General features: G+C 45.0%; 1 long non-coding RNA gene across 3 annotated transcripts; it reads right to left on the bottom strand.

The window, feature by feature from the left end:
* Positions 1-2,307: 2,307 nt before the first annotated feature.
* On the bottom strand, positions 2,308-15,122 carry LOC106019084 (uncharacterized). Of its 3 annotated transcripts, none has more exons than XR_011807666.1 (7): positions 14,929-15,122; positions 13,156-14,434; positions 11,630-11,809; positions 11,446-11,531; positions 10,283-10,423; positions 6,718-6,807; positions 2,308-6,325 (listed from the first exon to the last, which is right to left on the bottom strand). It is a non-coding gene; the product is annotated as an uncharacterized lncRNA (long non-coding RNA). The 3 variants fall into 3 exon arrangements; XR_003495541.3 differs by having other exon boundaries at positions 10,283-10,415; XR_011807665.1 differs by lacking the exon at positions 11,630-11,809 and having other exon boundaries at positions 10,283-10,415.
* Between the last annotated feature and the right edge of the window lie 1,471 nt (positions 15,123-16,593).

The following is a 16,593-nucleotide window of genomic DNA, read 5'->3' as shown; positions in this document are numbered from 1 at the left end:
GATTGGAGTGAAGCTGGACTCATTAGCTACGCTGAAGACATGGCTAAGAGCCTGACCCTATTGCGTTTGCCTCCCTCCTGTTAAATCCTTAAATTAAAAATTAAAATAAGTCTCGATACTCTTTTTTCTCCTGAAACCTCTTGTGTTCACCTGAAGGTTGTCCCTGTCACAGAAATGGTTTCCTCGTAGGAAGCGGCGTCATATTTAGACTGCTGGAGCACTAATGATGACCCTCATTTTTTTTCACAGAGAAGAGCACAGCGGTGCTTGCAGCGAGCAGGAAGGTCCACAGTGCAACTAATAGCCCTGCCCGTGCGGCAGCACTTTGCAGGACAGATCCTGATGTGATCGAGTAATTAAGGCTGCCATTAAAAAAATACATATTAGCAGAGGGAGTCTAAACTGCAGCTTCATGAGCAGCTTTAATCCTTGAATGTCCAAGTTGCCTGAATGCCGTTCTTTTCAGCTTGCATGTCCTGGTGACACCTTTCGTAGACAGACACACACACGCCACGAGAGGAAGGCCTTGTGGCTCTCCAACACAGAACCATACAGTCACAATGTCCTGAGTTGGAAGGGACCCCCACAGGTCATCAAGTCCAACTCCTGGCTACACACAGGACTGCTATTGCTTTTCTGCTTCTGTGCATAATCTAGAGGGCTTTTGCCATTTGATACTCCTCTTTTAAAAGGCTCAGCTTCCTTACTCAGCTCTTGATAACTTATTACTGTTCCCAATTCACCCCAAAAAGCAGAAGCTGTTTGAGTTCTTACTGCCCGGCCTCTCCCTCAGCATATTCACGCCTCAAAAAGATCTCCTTAAACTTTAGAGCTTCTGGTTATTTCCACCAATCCAAGGCGTATTGAAAACCCAGTACGTACCCACCAGTGCTGAGTAACAGAACAGCTGATGGGACAGCAGCTTCCTTGCAATAGCTTGGCAATAATCCGAACTGGAATTTGTAACTCATGCTCAGTTTCCTCAACCCCTTACCACAGTCTTGTACAATACGATAAACACGTTTACCAGTAACTTATCTGAGGCTTGCCTTTATTAAATAACAATACATATTTTCATCAAGAAGTCACTCCTACCATGCTGTAGTTAACTACCTGTGACCACCCAGAAACATGCTTGCAGTGCTAGTAACTTAGACCCAGATACAGGAGAAAATACACTAGCAATTTCTTGCAATCAGAGCTTCTTCAAGATGATCGATGGAGGAAAAAATCTTGAATGCCAATAAATAAAGAATATCTTCTAGGAGAAAAATAAAATATAAGTGATCCCCTTAGAAAAACAGAAAACTACAGAGGAAAAAGAAGTGTGGTATTTCTGCAAGCCTCCAAGCAAAGGGATGCATGAGCTCTTTGGAGGCATGTTACTGCTTTACGTCTTCTGGAAAGGCAAGAAAATATCAACCCTGAATATGTTATCATCCAAATAAAAACAGCTTTAGATCATTAGATCATCTCTTGCTCAGCATTGGTAAATCTTTCTTTTTCTGCCTACACTGAATTATGTATCTGGTCTCGCTCCAAGGGCAATCATGCCTCTGCAGCCAATACTGCTCACAACAGCACTCTTTCTATAAAATTAATCTACTGTAGGAAAAAAGCAATGTCTCTATGTTCCTTTTTTTTTTTTTTTTTGAAAGCATAACACGCACCAATCTGGAGACTAAGTCCTGCAGTCTTAGACACTAAATCAGCATGAATTTTGCTTCAGCAAGCGTTACGGGACCTTCACAAGGTATATTAAAATGGTGCAGCTTTTTTTGTGCTAGTTTACATCAGGCAGCTCATTTATTTTCTCCCAAGACTATGTTTGTGGTTTTTTTTGTTGTTGTTGTTGTTGTTGTTGTTTGTTTTTTTACCTCTCTGGCACTCTTTGCTACCCCAGCATGAATGAAGTGCTGGGAGGTAAAGCTGCCCTGAACGCCAGATCTGCCAGATGGTGGCACAATGTGCACCAGGAGGTTTTGGAGCAAAACTTTCCACATTTTTAAAAAGTCCTTGCTACAAAGAGGCTATTTATAGTGTTATTCTAATAAGGAGCCAAAACAGAGCAGCCTTTTATTAGAATTTGCAATAGAGGGCATTACGCTGAGGCCTCCCCGTGCATAAATACCATTTACTTATTGTGCAAAAATTGGCCCGGAGAGCTGAAAATTCAGCTTGTATTAGCAAAGAGCTCATTTAGGTAGGAATGTCTTAAAGAGTTTAAGCAGCACTGGCAGAATTCAATTAATTCCATGTGCGACAATGTCATTTCATCCTAATTAGTTAAGAATTCAGAAATAAGAATTAAAAAAAAAAAAAAATGGTCTCTCCTGAGACTCCAGAGAGTTATGGGGAAAGTTTTTAAAGTTCTGCAGGTTGGAAAACAAATGTTTAAAACAGCCTTTCTCCAGCCCAAACTGACGGCTCTGAGTGTAAATAAGAGCAGTAATAATAATAATTAATAATAATAATAATAGTAGTAATAATAGTAATAATAATAGTAGTAGTAGTAGTAATAATAATAATAATAATAATAATAATAATAATAATAATATAGCCTTGTCTTCCAGGTGAATATAAGTGGGCAAGAGACATCAGCAGAGAATTCATTCAGGTTTGCTTCTCTGTTGCATTCTGACCACGTACACATCGTCCCCTTGTGAGCAAAAGTTGCAGGAGAGGACACCTTGCCTCAAACAACCCAGGGATAAAATCCTGGGGCTGAGGGAAATTTCTGTCCCATAGGGGACAAGGGGACACTGCCAAGGGATGCTGGTGTCCCACCATGAGCTCAGAGCCCGCAGGATTGAATCGGACAGTGGCTTCTTGGGGAGTTCAGGAGACCAGAGGCATCCTGTTCTGTGTTCACCCACTGAACGTGTATAAACTGATTTTTATTTTATTTTATTTCATGATGAAGCTGTCAGCCCGTTGCAGAATAGATGGAGTAAGACGTGCACACACATGACTGGAAAGCACCTGTAGGACTGCAAGGTTCAGGCTGCTCTGCATTTAAGCAGTAAGAAGGTAAAGGCTTCTCAGGGGGTTGGGGTGAGCTACATAGCACTGAAGGGAAATTACAGTACACATTCTTCCCTTTGTCTCCGGCTTCTCTCTTTGCATGTCATTCTCTGAAGTCATTATCTGTGCTCATGTGGAAGTCGGAGGGTCAGGTGCACAAGTGGATTTGCCGACTTCAAAATTATCAGTTCTTTTGTTCGTATTTAAAACAAAGGGGAGGCAGTCATACCAAAGGCTTTTGGTACAGTGGAGGTATGCTAATCGAGAAGAGTTAAGCCTCTCAGAAGCCTCACTGCAGGCTTTATTAACATCCGCGAGGTGCATAAGAGTCTTTGAACCCTTGATGCGGGAGTGAACTAAGCGTAAAACAATTTACTCTGCTGTGAAAAAAATCCCAGAGGTCTACTAATGGCAGAATCACAGCCAGCAGCCTTGGAGAGCCTGAAGATAATGTTTGGAAATGTTTGTAAACAAAGTACAAAAAGAGACATTTTTAAATATTTTACTTAAGTTGTTATTACTATTTAAATTAGCCGAGTGTGGCTGTACTTCTCACAACGCCAGTGAAGTCAGACTTTAACGTAGCTTATTTCTCCAGAGATGTTAGAATATGGGAGCGTTTTGTAAAATGCATATACCACTCGGACTGTGCATAAAAACATCATATCTGAGGGTAGCTAGAGGAGAATTTGCCTCCTTCGGAAAGGATCTGTAGCAACAGTTGTTTCTCTTGCTTCTGTTAACCCAAAAAGATTGCAGGGTTGATGAATGGTTGGCATTTTTTGCAAAGACCTTCATGTGACACAAGCAATAAGTGATATTAAACTTATGTTTTTTTGTTTCTACGGTGCAGCTACATAATATATCCTCAGGTTACTTCAATGTTTTTCATACAGATGCTAACGAGGATAAACCTAATTAAAGAACAGGTATTTAACTGGCTTATCTTTATTTGGCAGTGGGCGTGCACAGAGCAAAGGCTTCAAACAGCCTAAGGTGTACGCTGCGCAGTAGCCCCCTCCCTTACGCTTCAAATAAATGAGAGCATACTACGAATTCAGAAACCATTTCAGCGTGTTGTTAACTTGATGCTTTGATTTTGGCTCTGATGCTGTTGCTATGCCAATTTGAGAGAGGAAAGTAGCCTGTACAGCATTTACTGAAAACAGCGCTCATCAATGGGGGAAAAGGAAAACAGGGGGGAAAGACGCAGACATCGTTGTGGTACTCAGATAAAAAACTGAACTTTTCTGCTCTGACATCCCATTTTCCTGCATGTGCACAGAGCCCTCTCCCTGACCTTGAAACCATTTGCGTTGTCAACACCCCCAAAATGTACCAATGGGTAGCCAAAAGCTGAGGCTTTTGTACTGCTCCCCACAGGCAGCAGCAGTACTCTGGCACCCAGCAGCTTCACCAAACCCAGGCAGTGCTGGGGCAAGGTCCTTTCTCTCCCTGCAGCAGAAGGGCACGAACCCTCAACCCAAATGCTATAAAAGCAGGTGAGCTGGTGGTTGCACATCCCCAAGAGAGATGAGTTTGCCCATTCCCTAACCCGTCTTGCATGCCAGCCACATGCTGAAGAGAGAAAACCTGGAAAACTCAAATTTTTCAACACCCACATTTGTAGGAAAGTACCAGCACTATTTTCAAGTGATCAAATGGCTTTCTCTTTAATTTTGTTTAGGGAATCAGAGTTTCTGATTCTAGCATTTTTCCTCGAACTCATGGCATAATACTGTTCTTAATATATCCAAATGTATTCCATTTGCTATTGTCCACAGAGTTTAGTGTCATTAGGAAACCAAGTTTTGATACTTCACTTAGTTTTATCCACAAGGGGTTCTGGCTTTTCGCCCCCAGATTGAAGGAAGTTCTCAAAACACAATAAATTCCTGCTTCTGGCCAGCTTTGCCCTGAAGGCCAGGCCATGCTAAAGCTAAGGCTGCCGGCAGCCGCCCCAGCCCGCCACCCTGCTACCCGCGCACACAGGGTGACTCAACGCGTAATGACACAGTCACACATCAGTTTTTCCACTGAACCTGTCCCATTTGACAGCTTGCGATGAATGAAAGAGTTGAGCAGTGTTTATTTTTACCTTAGTCTTTTCTATTCGAGCTCTACTTTTTGGGGCAAGGGAACGAGGAGACCTGCGTAGGCTGGCGATGCAGTGTTGGCATTGCAGCTCCTGGGGAAGAAGGGAGCTCTTCAATTTCTTCCACAGCACTGTATTTTTGACAGGGACTGCCATCCGGCTCCGTTTTGCAAAGGAACACTGTTACAGGTACTGCAAATGAAACGTTTAGCAGGACAGCTGGCCACAGGCTCCAGAGACACTCTCATGGACAACACAGGCTGTGCTGACAACTGCTAGCTTAACGAAGCATGGGCATGCAAGCAGAATCACAAAACCAAACATTTATGGTGCTTCCTTGCTCCTCATTTGAGCAATTGACCCTCACACCTTTTCCCTGTTTCACTCACTGCTGTCCCTCTGCCATCAGAGGTGCGATCTCCTCACGCTTCCCTCCTTCCAACCTTCCCTGTGCTGGGGAGGTTGGGCAGGAGGCTGACAGAGGGCCTGAGCGGAGGCTGGGTGCTCTCTGTAATCCCTCAGCACTTTTTTCTCCCCCCAGATTTCCTCTTCAGTGCTAGCTGGCCCTCCGCTACAAGCCCACCCATTCCTCTTCACTGCTACCGGGATTACTGGAGGCATCAAGTCTTCCTCTAGCTGCTCACAGCCTCGATGGGCAGCAGCTTCTCACCCAGCAGAAACATTAAGCATGTAACTTTCCAGCATACGAGCCCTGTGGTGAAACCTTTGCTACATGAAGCAGAGCATTTGGATCCATTCATCCAGTGCTTTCATTCCTCCACTTTCCAGAAGGAGACAATATGATAAACATTTGTGGGGTGTGCAGTGCAATGACTCTTTGGCTCTGTCTGCTCTTGAGGACTCCCATTTCCTCGTGTCAGCTCCTGTTTATACATCAGTCCCACCAACCTCCATGACAGGGGAGCAGTTCAATCACAGAGGATCTTATCATTCATTAGCACTGTCCAGGTTCATTTATTTCTTTGGCACAATGGGTGAGCAGGCGTGCTGGTTTCCTAACAGATGTGGGCTCCTGCGGTCCGTCCTTGCCTAGCTGTGCATCCTTCAGGTGAGCTGCTCACCTTACGTGACAGGGGCAGATGCCTGAAATGAATTGCAGGGCAGTAAAAAAGGAAAGACCTCCAGAGTGTGGTTGTGTACAGGTCTGCAGGACATCGAAAGTGACTCCAGTTGCTCACTGCTTTGCTTTCGTCGTGTAATAAAAGAAAGTAGAAAGTGATGTCAGGACAGCATTTACGGTATCCATCAGTCAAAAAAAAAAAAAAAAAAAAAAAGGAGGTTTTGTAAGAAACCTTTTCTTATGATTATTCACACTCACATCTCACAGTGCTTAATTAGGACTCTACCCATCCCATCTTCTTTCCCCCCAGATTACTGCTCAGTGGGTACCACAGGGGGAACATCTTGAACCAAAATCATTATTCAAAAGTTATTGATGGTTCCTGCAACACGAGGCCCACGGATGAGATCAAGGCTTCGTTGTTCTAGGTGATACAACCATGCGGATGTCACGAGTGCCCGCTGCAAGGCTGGCAGGGAAATGAGACCAGAGATCACAGCAATCTTTGAAATATTACCCCCAGCTGCTTGTTCGAGGATCCGCTAAGCCAGCAGAGTTCCTCGGAGAGTGACATTACCAAAATCTCTCGGTGAGCTGACTCCACAGACTAGAAAGGAAGAATAATATTTCAAATAAGTGGACTGACAGAGTTCAAAGGGATAATAAGCATTTAAATTCAACATGAAAGACATCTTCCTCTGCAGAGCTCTAGGATGGAATGCAGCCAGGCAGATAAACTATTTAAAAGCCCCTTTAATCAAGACTATTAACAAAGAGATTTTTGTCTTAATTAAAAACATCCCCCATTCAATCACATTAAAGAGAAAGTGATACAAAATGTAATTTATTTTTCTATTTGAAAATTTTAAAAGAACAGTAAGAACATTTTTCCTTGCAGAGAATCACTGCCTCATTAAAAATTATCTTTGAGAGAAGATTAATTTAATCTATTCCACTGCTCACAGTTTCACTTCGAGTGAACTGTTGCATTCATATTTCAATAAAAAAAAAAAAAAAAAAAAGGTAGAAAGCCTGCTTTTTTGGATTCCCAAATGTTTAATTTTCTGACCATGAGCAATAATGAGAAAGGAAAATGTTTCTTTTCAGAAATCTCCTGGGGGTCTCAGAAACAGCTATAGAAAACAAGGCTAGCTCACATGTACAGAACATTTTCTTTTTTTGCACTCTTGGAAAGAAACCGTGCTTCAAGGATCCTGTCCATGCTGTTTAAGCTGGAACATTACCATGCACTGGTATCCTGCAAAACCTTTCAGCAAGCACCAGAAAGAGGAAATGGGGCTTCAGGGCTGAGGTCCAGATAGATTCTCCGTGCAAGGGTGAAGAACAAGAAGAAAATGAACAGGACCAGAGAAACCCCTGAAGATTGGCAGCACCAGGGAAACTTCACACAGAAGCACAACTTCTGCATGGAAATACGTAGTCCTTAGCAGGACAAGGGTTGCTGTTCACTTCATTTTCAGCCAGATTTGCAGACCTGTGTGGTTACAGAGGAAGAGCAGCATATGGGACAGGCATGAAGCCACCCTGAGCCTCCCACACGGTGCTAAGTCTGCCAGCTAAGAAACCTAACCCCAGGCAGGGAAAAATATCACCATCTGACAGAGTTTTGCCCGTGTGAAGCAGCATTTCTCACAAGCTGTGAAGAGGTTCAGTGGGACAGCCGTGGTGACGCCGAGGCCAGATGCTGTTGGTATTACTAGATCTGCAGAGGCTGTAAGGGTCATTTGCTCATCAAGCTCCTGTTTCTTTGCCCTCCTCAGACTTTGATATAGCTTCTCCGCTGTGACTCAATCTTCCTTCCCCGGCTGATACTGACTAAACAGGCAGACGAAGGAGCATATGTGGTAATATATCAGATACAGCAAGGCAGTGACACATCTCGTTTATTGTACAGCCAAGTCAAGGGGCTCTTTACCCCCTCATGATGGCCAAAGTGATCAAATACCCCATTACCTGAACTAAGGAGCCACATCAGAGCAGCAGAACAACCAAGCACCTCTTGGTGAAGTGGAATGGCCCCACACAACCACACGTCCATACAGCTGGGTTCTTCCACATCCTCCTCAGCCCCACCACACTTGGCCACTTTCAAGTGACAAACATCTCAGTTCTGCTGTCTTGTGGTGGTCGCACTAACTTTGTCCTGAGGTAGCTGTCCCACTTGGGCAGGAGCTGCACCATCAGCAGCCTGATGGACTCTTGCAAGAGTACAGTTGCTCCTTATACATAAAATATTATGTATGTATATATTGGCCTACAGACTGCATGGGTGCAGCAGGAAAGAGCATCTGCATCATCATGGCTATCTAAGCTCAAAGTAACCTTTTTGAAGCGGCTCAGTCCCCTCATTTTGCCCTTCAGAAACCTGAGGACATACACTAATTTTCACCAGCCTCTATTGCCTCATTTCTTAGAGGGGATGGACCAGACCTGTGCCAGCTTATGGCAGCAGGCATCTGGCCCTTTCCCCCCTGTGAGATGTCAAAGCTTACTTGCCTACTAAGCCCTGAGTATTGCCTTGTTCTGCTTTGTGTATTACAGACAACCTTTCCTTGAACATAATATTTCTGTAGATGCAGAAAAGGCAGAGTCTGCCTGAGGTATTTGTGTGGTTCCCAGGCATTAAATCTATTTACCTGTTACTTGAAACTAAATCCATTTGAGGGTTGTTCGATGGCTTTAGTTAATTAACCAGTTTTTTATTTGATGCTGGTTACTCTTAAATTCAATGAAGATTATTTTCATTATTGTCTCTTCAGATAAGAAGCGATACCTGCGTTTCCTTATATAACCATCTCTTAGTAAGTAGCCCAGAAAGATTCGTTATTGCCTCTTGAAGCTAAAGAAATGTCAGAGGTATTAAAACATTGACATTTTGTTGCAGTTAGATTTGTGAGATAAACCAGACAGCTGCCTGAAGGCAAGCTACAAGATTACTCATCCGATTTTGTTGCTGCGATATGGCATTGTTGCATACAATTACCGTGACTCACTGCCGCTGTTGTCAAGCTCTACACCAACCGCCTTGCTCCATTTGTCATGGTTATAATGGACTCCACAGAGCCAGCACCAGAAACCCGGAGCTACTTGTAATGTTTGTTTTGATAATGAAATAAAGTGCTTCTCAGAATCCTTATTTCCTTCACCAATGCGAAGTGAAATGCTGCATGTGACCCGTTCAGCAGATGCTGAGAAAAAACGTACTAAATCCTTCAGGTGCAGAAGGTTTGGATAGCTCAGCCATGCCTGAATGCCCTAAGAAAATATTTATTTTTATTCTAGAAAAGAAGAAGATTTTTTTTTTCTTCTTTCTTTCCTTCCTTCCAACCCTCCCAGTCCCATTTTCATTTTATTACAGTCCTTTCCAAGAGCACTGAGTAGATGAGATGAAAATAGGTTGCCTGGTGCCAGGAGGTCATCTGTCTGTGCACTCAAGATGCCTGTTCTTCTTCGTCACCTACTGTGACCTCTGACTATGTGCAGATGTAGCTCTGTCCTTCAGCTTTGTGCCGGTGCCTTTGCACTTCACAGTGTCTAAAATCAGGCAAGATCAAAAATAGGGGCGATGGGAAGGCAGACAGCAGTCATTTCTCAAGACAAAGGCAGAAGCAGCATTGGTTTCTCTTTCTGTTGGCCAGGACAGCCTGCGGGATGCCCTGGACTTACTTCGCCAGTTCTCCAGGCTGTCTGAACTCATTGTAGGTCACCGAGAGACAAATCCTTCACTAGCACATTTCTTCCCTTTCTCTGAATATATGTTTCAGAGACAATGAATACGTCTGGGAATCGCTTTCTTTTTCAGAGCAAGCAAACAGGATGAATGAATAACTTTTTGACAGCTGTAAAAAACAGCTTTACCTGTCTCCATTTGGGGGTAGGAGATGTGCTCTAGCAGTACAGCAATGAGATTTGGCTGACAGTGTCATGACTTCTTCCCTAATCCGTGATCTGGCTGGGCAGGCAAAGCAGTGTAAAAGCAGAGGCCTGAGTAACATTAGGAAACACCATTCCTCAAATTCCCAGCTTTGAATTACAATGATTTTTAAGAACATAAAGCTTACCACCAACATCTCTGCAGTCTTCTTAGTGTAGGGAAACTCTGCTCAAAATCCAGCAAGACATTACCTGCCTCCTCACTGGCTCTGTTCTTGGTCTTCGTGCTCCCACTGGGTTGTGCAAAGGTTCAGAACAGCACTGTAAAACTCAGAGGAACAGCAACATCAGTAGAGGGCCCTCCACATCAGTATACCATGCGTGTTTCCTTTCTTTCAGCTGGAGGTGAGCACATCAGTTCAAAGCCGGATGTCCTCCCAAGAGCATGCTTGAATGCTGTGACAGCTAGTTGATAAGGGAGATGGGGGAAACCCACAAAATGACAAAAACATCTCAGAAGCTGCCAACCTACTGAAAGATATTGATATTTTAATCGATTCAGGTTACACTTGATGATCTCTGGAGATCTTTTTCAACCAATACCATTACGGCTATGTCATATTAAAACCACCTGAAATGTTAGAGGGGAAGCACTGGAAAAATCAATACAAATTTTTTCTAAGGCACCAAGCCGTTGATTACACAAAGACGCAAACCTAGCAGCATTACAGAGCGTGTAGCAGGAACACCATGCCAGAGAGAGGCAGCAACCTGTCTTCTCTGTGGCATCGCAGTCCAAGACCAGAGCAAACCACTCATGACACTGTCCTCTGCAGCTGGACCACTTCCAGACACTGGTTCATTGAGAGAGCCACCACCTCCATCCTGCTTAGGACACTGCATGTATCTCAGTGCAAGTTTAGAAGCATTCTAGTAGCTTATTTCAGCAGTTCTTGTGTATACACATGTGCATCGCTTCCTTTCAGCCAGTTATGTCTACCAGACCTTTTTCTGCCCTGACCACAGCTTGAGTTATGCTGAGTCACAAATTGTGGTTTATTATATATTATTTTTTGCAAAGATTCCAGATTCCTACTAGCTGTAAGCCTATGGATCGGTAGCAAAAGAAGCCATAGATATTTCTATCTCCATGTAAGTCATTATATATATGTGTACATATATATATATATTAGGTGCAGGTAGTATTTTCTGGCATGACAAGACAGGAAGGAAACATTCTTGTATTCACCTGGATGTGTTTAGAGTCTTCCTTATCTTCTGAAAGGCTTATAGTCCAGCCCCCACAGGAGCATGGTACTTTTATCAAGCACATTTATCATTTACAAATTACCTCTCTTTGTGCCTGAGGTCCCCTGGCTACCTTTCCTGCATGGCGCATTTCTGCCTTTGTCTTTGTACTTGCAAACCATGGTAGCTCTGAAAAAAAAAAGAAAAAAGAAAAAAAGAAAAAAAAAAGAAGAAAAAAACAAACTGAGCAAACTGTAACCCCCCACTTTGTAGGACTGGTGCCTCACCTTTCAGCTTTTCACACGGAGCAGAGAGCTCTGCCTGCAAGAGAGCTTGATGTGTTTGCTTGTTTATCTTGCTCGAGACACAGCCATTGTGCAGAAAATCTCAATGAAGTTTAACAATTCCAGTGAACCGTCACCTACCACCTCTGTGAACTACAAACCAACACAGTCTGAAAGTAAACCCTTTGGGCAGAAAGAAAAGGAAGTCAATAGATTAGAGAATGCAGGTATGACTATGAATAAAGCATTTTCCAGCAAGTTTGGAAAACCACCAAAGCAAATAGACAGAGTTATTCATTCCTGACGGGTATTGTATATGTTTCTTCCAGGTGTGTGCATGAGTGTTTATTCATGTGAGAGGAGTTACCCCACTTCTGCCCTTTTAGCACCTCAGTTTTTAGGACTCCCACTAGTTTTCCTCTTTAAACTTTTCTGAACCACGCTGATTGCACAGCAGGATGACCTCTCCCTGTTAGTGCCAACCATTGGGTTTTCTTCATCACAATAAGCAAGAACTGCCTCAGCTTCGAATGACAGGGTTTCTTCAGAGCAGGGGCAATGATTTATTTCTCTCCTTAGCTCATGAAGAAGCCTGACAACTGCAGGGTGTACTCTGAGCTCACAGGAAAGAGGCTTAGACTCTCTTGGTCAAGAGCCCTCTCCCTGTCTTTCAAGAGCCCAAAGGCCGGGAAAGTCTATTCAGTAGGACTGCCCCAACTGTGAACTTCAGCCTGTTTTGTGAGTTATCCCATGTTAATTGCCAGCCTGTGCCTTTAGAGGCATGCCCAGCACCTCAGCCTCAATGTGCCCTGTATATCCTGTCCTTGCTGGTGCTATGTCTGGGTTCTCTGCAGCAGATGTATCCCCAGAAAACAAGAGTCAAAACAGTATGTTGCTTTTTTATATCCCTCTGGTATTTACCCAACAGAAAGTCTGTCAGCCAACTGCAGCTTTCACATTTTTACAACTTCAAGACCTCTGCTCATGATGCTGGTAAACCAGAACTTTTCTAGGTTAGTTGTTTAGACATCATGTTGTATATAAGTGCTGCCTCATTTCAATTTTTGTGGTGTTAAACAGTTCATTTGCTCCAGATTGGGCCAGAAAGCTCTAACTGGGCTGTTTGGTCTCTTACTGCTCCTCAGAAACATTCACAAAATGGAGAGGAGTGAGTTTCTCTCCCTGTGTTTGAGCTGCTCAAGCCTCCACAAGTTGTTTCATGGGAGCGCTCAGCCATTCCCCACCTCTCCCTTGCTGGAAAGCAGTCTGCTTCCCTCCCTCCCTCCCAAGGCTGTCTCACAGCAGCTTACTCCTTTCCTTTAATTTCCCAACCAAGCTCTCCTTCCACATTGTGTCCCTGGGAGGAGGACACCGTGCTTCTGCCTCAACACCCCCATGTCCTCCACCCTCCTGCAGCAGGCGAGGTCCCCGTGTGTCCTGAGCCGTGCAAGCCCAACAGGTGAGGTTCAGTGCAGAGTCCTTACCCAGACCTGACCACATCACCTTCAGGGAGGAAAACAAATACCCACCTTTCTCAGAGCAGGCTGCAGCCTCTAGGCTTCGTTATGTGTTACCCTTCCCATCAGCAAGAAGGCACACAGGAAGGCAGCAGAGCCTAGCTGATCAAACAGGGCTGATGAGAGCATCTCGTGATGTGAAGCCTTGGCACTGCACTCAGCTGCTTGAATTTCCCCATTTATTTCAGGTGAGGCCTGGGAGACAGCCACACGGCACAGCAGGGCATGTGTTTAAGTGCCTTGCTGAGCACAGGCCAAAGTTTACCTAGAAGAAACAGGCAGGATTTACGTGTGGAAAAAAAAAAAAAAAAAAAAAACCGAAAAAAAAAAAAATTACTGTCAGTGGGGCATGGAAATGAGAAACATATCAACAATAAATTAGCCAGAGATGAGCATTTGGGTTCATTTTTCATAGGCTTGCACATCTGGCTAATAATGAGACGTGATCTGCTGCAAGTTCTCTCTCTGTATATGAGCCTCTGTTAGGTGCTTAGGGGGAGGAATCCCCCCATCCCCCTCAGTGCTTCATTTCCTGTTTTAATTTCATAATGGACAGTTTGTGTTTCCTACAAACAATGATGGGATCTGTTTTCTCTCCCGGGAGCCTGCTCTCTGTGTTTGGTAGATGAGCAGGAGAGGGAAGCAGCCTTTAGGAGGAGACGGATGGCACAGCCCCGCGCGCTGTCTGCCGTGATGGGCATGGCAGCACCACAAAGAGCTGCAATCTGCCTCGAAGGGGAAGATTTCCTGTTTACCCCAAAGGACAGCAAGCTGTTTATAGAGGAACACTCTTCCATACTAATGAAAGGGCTTGCGGTCAGATTGCTGGCAGCTGAGCCCAGCCCCAGGCATCCGGCAGGGCCGTCAGGCAGTGCCAGCCTGGGATGCTCTGGGCAGCTGCAGGGGCTCAGGTCTTTCCTCCATGAAGCCCATTCCCTCATCCCAGCCCTGCTGGGCTCCTGCAGATCTCCTCCAGGTGTCAGTGGTCCAGTCCCTTCCCTGCTCCTTTCCTTCAAGCCATTCTGTGCCACAAAAGGACATGACTTTGAAGTCTGATGTTGTAGGAGTTGCCCAAAAGGCAGTCTCCATCCTCCTGGGGTGGGAGCTGGTGGGATGAGATTCACACCTTTTGTGGGGCACAGGAAAGCAATAACTCCAAGCAAAACCCATGTATGTTCCTGTTTACTCATAAGGAAGTGTGAGGTGTGTGAGCGAGACGTTAAGTAGCCTGTGTTTCACGGGGTGGCTGCCGGGAGTGCACTCAGTAGCTGCTGGAGCCCACGGTTACATTCTGCGGAAGAGATATATGCATAATTCATATACTTTTAATTAAACGGTGGTATCTTGCAATATATTGCATTTACTGTAATTACATTTATCTCCTTACACTCTTCGACCTACTGAAGCATCACTTTTTTTTTTTTTTTTTCCTTTCGGTTACAATCTGAGCATAAACAACACTAATTGGACTTTAGGGCTTGACGTGCCAAAGGAGCTGTGCCAGGCTCTCCCCACCAGAGGCAGCAGTGCCAGAACAGGATGCCTGAGAGCTACTCAGGGAGCTGCCCTGAGGTGACCCAAAGCTGCAGAAGACCAGTCCTGCACATCCTAAAGCTCCTCTCCTGGGCATTTGGGGATTGCCCGAGCCATTTTGGTGTTGCAGAAAGCTTTCTTTCAGGAGTAGGATGTCCCTAGAAAGAGGAGCCTGGAGTTTTTGCTGCTCTATGCATAGGTAATGTACCCATCTAGATGTGTCCCCCTGAAGACAAAGCTGCTGAAACCTACCAAGACACCCTCTTTCCTACTGAATTCATTGCTGACCTCCATGTGGTTTTATGACAGGCCCTATTAGGTGCAGTGAAGGCAGCAGCTCACCCTCACCTCCCAGCATTTGGGTGTGCTGAGCTGGGCAGGCACGGAGCAGCAGCCTCAGGGACAGCTCTTGTGTGGGAAGGTGTTTCACATCACCACAGGTGGGACACAGGGCTGACAGTGCTGGGGTTTGAGTCACTGCGCTGACACAGCTCTCCCAGAGGGGGAACCAAAACCACGTAGCTGGGGAAGGATGGGAGATGGATATCCCACAGGTGGGTAAGGGTGTAAATTGCTTGGAAAAATCCTTCTGTCTGCCAGGAGGTCTTTTTTCCTCTCCAGGAAGGTATTTAACAATTTTGGTTTCTTAGCTGCTGCTCTACAGGCTGGATTTTTATTTCTTTATTTTCTCAGCACACATACATAAAGGAAAAAAAAAATACAGTTTCACTGAGACTTATTGGTATGTTTCTCCTGCAAGACCAGGTGGGCGAACCCAGAGGTTTGTTATTGATTGTATTCTGAGAGCAGTAGCTCAGGTTTGGCAGGTGAGAGGTTGTGCTCTTATTAGGAAAAAAAAAATATAAAAGAAGAAAAAGAAAGGAAGAGAAGGAGAAAAGCATCCAGCTTGTGCTGCCCTTGTGATTTATTACACATGATATGCTGCAAGATTAACTCCAGCTGAGTTGCTGTGGGAAGAGAGCACTTACTTTGGAGCACCTGAAGGGGATTAACGAGTTGTCAATTTGGCTTTATGAAGAGATGAGATGCTCCTGTTCCTTTCCTGGGGTTCAAAGTTTGGCACAGTAGCATGGAGCACTGTAGCTGATGACCTGATGAGAGGTCACCTCGTGGTGGTTTAATGGCTGTTGAGGTGGCCAAGGCAGCCTGGGAGCAGACCACTGCTGCAGGTGGAGGGAGCACCTACAAACGGCCAGGGAAAAAAAGGGGCTTCAGAAAGGCCCAAGATTTTCCTTGGGGAGGAAACAAAGCCAGAAGTGCTTGTGTGTAAGGGGAGGGATGCTGCCGGGGGGTTGAAGGAAGCCGTGAAGGAGTAGAAGGGCATGTGTTGAGCAGAGGAGGGCTAGTGAGGCAGCATGGATGGATGTGAAGGGGCTGAGGAGCAGGTGGGTGGAAGAGAGACCTGTTCATGGTGCCTTGTGTTAACCAGCAAGGTGTCCAACCAGCCTGAACCAACACCCAGCCTCGGCTTGTCAGGCTGGAAATGAAAAAAAATGAACGGGCTCCTGGGCTGTGAAGCTAAACTCAGTCTGTCCCCAGCCCCAAACCCTCCCCTGGTGGTCCTGGAGGTGCCAATGTCCTTCAGCAGGGCAGCACGGGGCCCACTGCTGGAGGTGCTCACAGTCCACCCCCACAAAAAAAAACCTTCCCCCCTCTTGCCAAACTACCCCATGACCTTGCCAAGCCTGGAGCTTGCAGGAGGGCCCAGCTCAGCTGGAGCAGGCAGCAATTAGTGCAGAAATCTCATTGTTTTATTTTGTTGTTCTGGAAAGCAGCAGGGCAAATAATTAAATTTAAAAAATAAACCTCGAGTTCTTTAAATCATTAGGCCCGGCGATGCTAAGCCTCAGCGACTAAGTATCTTTGAAGAAAAGAGTTTATGTTGCATTTTCCTTG

The sequence above is a fragment of the Anas platyrhynchos genome, chromosome 2 (genome assembly GCF_047663525.1).
Source record: "Anas platyrhynchos isolate ZD024472 breed Pekin duck chromosome 2, IASCAAS_PekinDuck_T2T, whole genome shotgun sequence".
Lineage (NCBI taxonomy): Eukaryota > Metazoa > Chordata > Aves > Anseriformes > Anatidae > Anas > Anas platyrhynchos.
The sequence above is the reverse complement of the archived record's forward strand: the minus strand, read 5'-3'. Positions and strand labels throughout refer to the sequence as shown.